Genomic DNA, 8190 nt, shown 5'->3' with positions numbered 1-8190 from the left:
CTAGCATGTATTCAATATGGACGGTGGGTGTTAGCGCCGAAGTGGTGACATGTGGCGGTGTGTAGGAGGACTACTGGGCCTTCTGATAGGCCTCGAAGCCTTTGCCCAGAGTCGGACAAAAAGAAAAAAACAATCGTGAAAATTCGAACACATCAGCGTTTACAAAAAAAAAAAAAAAAGCAATCAGTGAGCGCATACCCCCGCCAATGCCAGTGCCATTAAAAAGGATGCACATCCGGATCCATGGATACAGGATCCTGATCTGGATCCGCCCCCAAATTTAATCAATTCTTTCCTGGTCCGTGGCCCACCTTTCCACAAAATTTCATTGAAATTCGTTGAGAACTTCTGGAGATTTTGTGCGCGATACTCCGGATCCGGACCTGGATCTGGCCCAAGATTAAAGCATTTCTTCTTTGTTCCATGGCCCACCCTTGCACAAAATTTCATCAAAATCCGTTAATATATATTTTATAGAAATCCTGTTAACAAACAAACAAACACGCAAACAAATACGGGATAAAACATAACCTCCTTAGAGAAAGTACAAAAAAAAAAAAATAAATAAATGCTTCCTAAAACCTTATTCCTTAATTCTCTCCGACAAGGAGAGTATATTTTCACCCCTGCTTGTTTGTTTGTCTGTTAGCAAGATTGCTCAGAATTTAAAAGAGAGATCTGGACCAAATTTGGTGGGTAGATAGTCCATGTCCCATGAGAACAATCGATTAACTCTGGGGACCAATCCGGATCGTATTACAGATTCTGGATCCGAAATTACGTTGCTCTTGTCGGAGAGATGCGCTGCACTGAGCGCCCCTCTTGTTATGTTTATACATCCTGGGAATGTTGAGACATGTGCAGCCCTGTATTGTCCCCGGTTAATGAGGCTCCTTAACAACTTTCATCAGTTATTTACTTTTGGATATGCCTGGTTAATATTCTCTTGCCCGTTATTAATGCGGAGTGTGAAGATACTAGAAGGATTAATGCAACACGGAGATGGATAGTAAGGTGTAATTAGCAAAATAAAACGGTTAGGAAGGTGTTAGGGAGCTTATCTATTCGATGAAATTCTCGACGTACATCATTTAGGGTATGTCCGCCACTCCCCTCCCTGACTTGCTGTGTATAAAAGAATGATCTGTGGATAGAGAAAAATACCAACACTCTCTCGGCTTGGTAATACTAACAGGCTGAGGAAAGTGGAAAGGAGAATCCGTGAAAAAAATGGCGAAATTTTGTTCATAAATGTACTAAAGGTGGGCTCTAAGGTCCACATTCTCGTCAGTTAAGGAAGCTCCCTAACGCCTCTTCCTTAGTACGAATTATTTTTGGATATGGCTGGTTAATATAGATTTGTATGGTATTTGCGCTGATTGTGTTGAGATTAGAATTATTTAGATGACTCAGGAAAGATAGTAGCCTACGGAATAATAAACAAATAAATGGCTCAGGTGGAGGCGTTGGACAGAAGAGATTTAAATGTTCTGCAGCGCATATAAGTTATGATACGCCTTTGAAAAATCAACATTTTTCATCCACATCCTATCATATCTAATCAACCTGCCCTCTGTGTCACCTGGCCTATCATACGTTAGCCTCGGCCAAACCAATCACACCTTACATCATAACGTAGTCAACTGCAACTTATTACATAGTAAGGTCTATTTAAATACCTAATTTCAGGTTAGTTTCGTTCAAGTTTGGGAAGGTTATATGGCTAAGTTAGTCTGAATTAGGTTCCACTGGGATATTTTACGTTTTATCTTTATTTTTTCTATTATTATAGACTCCTCAACATATTGAGGTTACTTATGAGACGCGTCCGTGATGTGTTGTGACATTCTGTGGTCGTTGTGTCGCATAACTGCTTAAAATTCGATGTAGATTTCTTCTTATTTAACACCTTCAGTCTATGCATATTTTGGCAGTCATTTTTGGCAGGAGGTGCGTATGTTAATATGCCTGCTGGTCTGCCTGCCTGTTGGTTTCCTGCCGTTCTGCTTGCCTGCTTATGTGGCTACTGGTGTGCCTTTTTGATTAATGCTTCTTAGCACATCGGTAAGTTTTGCAACACTGTTGCATGTGAAGTTAATGGCAAGAGCTGTAGTAGAATATACTAGACTTGGTGTACACTGTACACATTCGCCAGTCTTATGAGGGTCTCGACTTAGTAGGATGACAGATCGATCCTAAACATGATTTAGCAATATGTAAAATTAGCTAATTGCTGTTGCACAGCTCGCACAAAACGCAACAGCAATCATGCAAACCACAAATATGACAAAGGGAAACCGCACAAATGGCAGTGGACCAGTTCACATGGTGGTAGGACATATATGATTATGAAACGTAACTTGTTTACATGTTGTGACAACTAAGATCTTATCAGGGGGGTATGAATAATCATGAGTTATCGTTGTTCTATGGCTACCTAAAACTGATAGAGGTAATGAAGTTCCAAACTGTAAGTGATATAGCAGTTACAGTACATGTGAATGAGATGCCTTGCTGGTAAATACCAAGAGGAGCGTCTTTCATCAGACAAACCTCCTGCTGCAAGCAGTTTGAAGTGAAATGACCGCTATACTTGTATCTGGTTTCATTATACGAAGTACACCAATCATGAGTCACGGGTTTTCTCAATATGTACTTGGTGGCACTGGTGAGGCAACACCTGCAATACTCTAGTGACTTGAAGCCGAGACCAGTTTCAATGTAAACTGCCAACTGGGAACTCGACAGTTCTTCATATTTTCGTTTATTTTCATATACGGAAATTGTTTGTAAAAGAAATAGCCACTTGAAAATATTGCATATTAATTTATGAAGCCAAAAATGTAAAAATAAGCGTTAGTATACTGTATATTTACATAAGAATATTCATGTTTATTATTATGCATCTGTCAGCAAGGTTCGATGTAAACGAGTTGTAAGGTGGCTGTGGCTACATAAACTACAGTATTATCACAGTTGTCAGTCAGTGGCTAGACTTCATCGTGGGAACATTGTCTCACTCTCTAACCTATGTTTCTGTAAATGAGAAAACAAGAAATCTGTTTTACAGTTTATAATTAATGGATATTTAGGGCTTGATAAACTGAAAATGGTTTATAAACAATATATTTTTATGCAGTAAATTGAAACCATTTCAAGAATTGATTTAAATAACCCCAACCTAACGTTACCACCAAACTTAATTTTGTGTCTAATATTTTCACTAAGAAATACAAAGTCCGCGTTTTTCCATACTTCAGTAAATGAGGTTTGAGAGTTGCTTTAAATCGATACTGCTTTGCGGGGATACACACATCTGTTTAGTCTGTGGAACTCCTAGTGTTACATCATATATCACTGTGCATCCCGTGTTGCCTGCAATTATAACCTGGTTACTTATCGTCACCTTCTCCTCCTTTACTTTAATTATTCTGTTCAGTGTTGGCAGACTACTTTGTCTTGTTTCACCGGCGACCATACACATAATTGTTTACGAGTCGAACATCTTGTATTAATCTATGATGATGGTATTATACAAATGTCATTGTTGTAATTTGTGTTAAAAGTACGTTTTTATTGTAGGTATGGATGGAAGACCACAAGGTAATGTGCGGCCTCCAGGGACACGTGCTAATCCACCTGAGGGTATTACGAGGTGAACCCTAATAACTGGTTATCACAAGGCGGGGAAGGAGATACGGGAAATCACCAGACTTATGGGTATCTGCACAGCGACAGTGACGCTGTTGGTGAGGCCATACAAGGCGGCGGAGGGTCACATCTTGACAAAGCCAAGGCCTGGAGGTCCACGTGTCACGACGCAAGAGGAGGACGAGAGACTATGATGACCAGCAGACAGATATCCACTGGACACGACCGTACAGTTAACAAGAGACACAGGCCTACATTGTCATCCAATAACCACAAGGGGACGACTGAAGGAGGCTGGATTGCGTTTTTCTTTTTCATACCTGCAGTAAAATGAATCTTTAACTGAGGCACAATGGCAATGCCGCCCCTGGTTTGGCCAAGCCTATGTGAACGCAAGCATGGATTTCTGAAAGTCCGTACTCTTCACAGATGAGACCACCTCCTCATCAGTGGCTGCCTTAGACCGCCAATGCTGGCGACAACGAAACAAGAATTGAAGCAAAAAACATTAATGTAAGGGAAAGAAGCAGCAGAGTGGCACTCACTCCATGGCTGGATGTGGTGGGGGGGAGTAGGAGAAGTATCAGCCACTGAGGATTATTTGGATTCTAATGAATACATTAATATTCTTGAGACCTCCTTACTCCTTTCTGTGAGGCAGAACTGGAACCCATCTATTTGGTGCAAGATCGCTCACCAACACACACTAGCAGGGCAGTCATGGCTTGGTTTGCAGCACACCAGCAGTTAATTTTATTAGAATCCCCCACAAAGGGATGCGACATTAATCCCATAGAAAATCCATGGGTGTTGAAGCCGGAGTGGGCAGTAGAGGAAAAGACGAGACAGGCAGTGAATAGGAAGGCAAGAGAGGTATGGGAGGGCATGAGACGAACCCCGAACATCTGCAGTAAACTAGTTGATTCCCTGCCAGGACGTCTGTAGCATGTTATGGATGCCAAGGGGAGCTGGACCAAGTATTAGGCAGCAAATGTAATACTGAAATGAAAGTGAGTTTACAAAGGAAATTATATTGCAATGTTCCTTTTTGTTTTAATAACACACCTGGGTTGCACATGCGATTCGATCCATATATATGGTAACTGGAAATACAATTAAATGTGAATCGTGATGTCACAGATTAAATGGTCAACATAATATAAGATAATAAAAGATTTGTAGGAATCCACAGGTATTTTTCAGCTAGTGATTCCGTTAAAAACGACTCATAGAACATCTGTTTAATGAACAGTATCACCCACCGCATGGTACGAAGTATCTGTGTCCGCTGCTGCTGCTGACATATCCCTGGCTGTTCTTTAAAGCCCTTGTTTGCAAAATATACGAGAGTAGATAATCATTGACGCCCTTAAACATATTTACAATATGATTGGCAGAGGTCATTCATCCTTACCTTTCAGACTGAATCATGACTGACTGCGGTGCACGTCGGTAAAAGGAATTGGGCCACAGCTCGATGTGAATACAGCATACTTGCCTATTATGCATCTCTCGACTTCGCCTTAATCGTGCGTGCGCGTGTGCGCGCGCTCCCTACGAGTGAAACTATGGGCATTCTGATACAGACACATACAGATGTTGGTGACATAAACACTGAAAACAGTAGAGTGTTGTTGATAACATACTGTCATGATAATAACGAACCTTACAATATGTGACATGTCATCATCTGGATATGAGAATCAGCTGTGAAACGGCAGTGGGTTATCGGTAGTGTATGATAACAAATGAATATGAGGGAGGTATTATGCAATGCCACACATTTTAAAGCTTCAAAAGCTGATATGTTTAACTATTCCATATTAACTGAATATGAAAGTGCATATAACATTCCAAAGGGTAAAGCCAGTGTAAGACTAGCATCGTCATATAACGTTTTACACTGGCTGTAGAGACATTTTCGTTGTTACTAGTACAGTTCTGATATACCTTAATATTTACAAACTCAGTTAGGGCAACATTGTTGATAGCATGATGACAGTAATGTAAAACTAAATGGCAATACACAGCTTAATAATTGGCCATTCCATTTCCTTTAATAATACATGCCTATGCTCCCTAACATTCCTATACAAATATGGCTAACCTCTAGTATTCAAATCGAAAAAGGTTTTCCCGTTCTTTTTATTTTGTAGTTTGCGATTTCTTGTTTTATAGGAATTTCCTCCATTTTAGAGGTTTCCCGTTCCCTATTTTATTGCATCTTCCTTTTCTAACCTCAGTGCCATATGGTCTTTGCTACCTGTTGCTAGATTTTTTATCATTCCGTTCATATCGAGAAGAATTTATGCTGTCAATCTGAAACCTGGGCAGAGGCAACCTATGAAATGTCTTGTCCAACAGTGTCAGAGGCGCCTGAACTATCATGGTCCCTTCTGCCAGAGTGCCATATGTTCATCACTTCTTGTTTGCCCAGTTGTCCCAGGAACTGTGGCTTCTGACTGTACCTCCCTTCCGTATTCGTTGAGACCATCTGGCCTTTTCACACAGCATGAGAAGAGCTAGAAAAGGTACTAAGGGCAATGCAGTCTGTAGCCCCCTGCATCAACCCCACCATCTTATGCAAAGGGGGGAGGGCTTCGTTGGCCATTTGACGTTTGCGTCCACTCACTGACTCAGGAGCTTGGTGTAGACTTCAGTGACTGTGACAAGTTGGTGTTTAAAAGTTTAGTGTCTTGGAAGCCACTCAGCTTCACAGTTGATGTCTTATGGCTCCCAGCGCCGAAGACTAAGGCTCCAAGTTGAGTAAATGTGTGGGTGCTAGTGTGTGGTCGACTGAATGTGCCCTCAGGTTTCGATGTGTTTGCCTCCAAACTTTTTGCTATTGACAAAGCCATAGACTATACTCTAAACTCTAGACATGACTCATTTGACATATTTTCATATAAGAATTCAGCCCATCAAGCAATTGGTTCGCGCACTACGGATTCTCATGAGGTGTGGGGTCACATCATTAATAAATTTCATTCCTGCAACAAGTCCTTTACAATGATGTGGGTGCCTGGTCATTGTCCTATCTACGGCAATGAGCAGGCTGACATCTGCAAAGACTACTGTGGAACTCAGGGAGACTTGGGCGTTCCTCATGATCTATGGTCGATATTGTCCCACATAAAGAAATCAGTAAACCTCCTGTGGCAAGGTCAGTGGACCAGACTCAGTATACCAACGTGCAAGCCACTCAGATGAGGATGACACAAAGATCAAAGTAGGGACTCAGTTTATTTCAATGTTTCGCCAAGACTGGCTTCTTCAGGAATGGCATACAGTACATATGCTCAGCGACTTAAGTAGGCGTCACAGCTGCAAGATAGTGACGTCATGCTCTTGAACAACCAGAACGAACCATCCTACTTTAGGTCGTCCGCTCATTAAAAGATAGGCTAAAGGTTTGGTCAATGCATAAGAAGTAAGAGACAATGACAAATAAGTAAAAAGAATAAACGAGCCTGGTGTGTATAAAATTCTGTGCAAAGACTGTGAAAAGGTATATGTGGAAGAGACCTTTATAGGGTTGAATAAGAGATTAAAGGAACATAAATATGATATGAGAATGTTTTATCTCGAGAATGCTATGGTACAATATAGATTAGATAATGGACATGGAACACTGGGGAATGAGGCTAAGTGTGTGTGTGTGATTTTTTTTTATATATGCAGGGAAGAAGGAACCAAAGGCCAGGAGCCCGAAAACCGTTCCTTCCAAGACAAAAATACAAAAGAGAGCCAAATTCAAGATCCGCTCATTTCGAGATGCCTGGACACACTGCGTTTGAAAGACTGGAGATCATGGGAAGTAAGAAATACAGACAGAAGCAGACAGTTCCAGAGTTACGTAAGAGTAATATAACAAAACGTAGATATCTCGAGTCTGCCCATATTGCTGTATCGAATAATTTTAATCAGAATAGAGGATTTTATACACTGGCCAAATCTTTAGCCTACCTTTTAACCAACGGAAGACCTAAAATAAGGTAGTTTGTTCTGGGTATTTAAGAGCATGACATCACTATCTAGGAGCTGTGAGGCCTACTAAAGTCGCTGAGTGTAAATATTATATGCTGCTCCTGAAGAAGCCAGTCTTGGCGAAATGTTGAAATATACTGGGTCCTTACTCTGCACTTTGCATCATCCTCATCGAAGTTGTCACAGCCTACACTGATATAACCACGTGCAAGCCGCTTCTTGGCACCTGGGATTCTTTTCATCGCCCAAGTCGCCTTGAAGAAACAATCTTGGCAAGAATACGGATGAACCGCACGTTCATCACCTATGTGTTGCCATATATCGAAAGACAGTTTCCACCGCGCTGTGACATCTGTGGTGCAGTTATCTGTTGGTTATATCCTGTACTGTTGGCGATTTATTCGTGAACGTGCTTCACTGATAAATTTCTGCTGCACAGCAGAATCTTATTCACCCTTGCCAATGTTCTGGGTAATGGGGATATTGTTATGACTAATATCTTGTTGGCTATCTTGAGGGAGACCAGATTGATCAATGATGTGACTCTTTACT

This window comes from Coenobita brevimanus, chromosome 56 (assembly GCF_032717465.1).
Source record: "Coenobita brevimanus isolate Jiangsu-jjx chromosome 56, ASM3271746v2, whole genome shotgun sequence".
Classification (NCBI taxonomy): domain Eukaryota; kingdom Metazoa; phylum Arthropoda; class Malacostraca; order Decapoda; family Coenobitidae; genus Coenobita; species Coenobita brevimanus.
Note: the sequence above shows the minus strand (reverse complement) of the source record.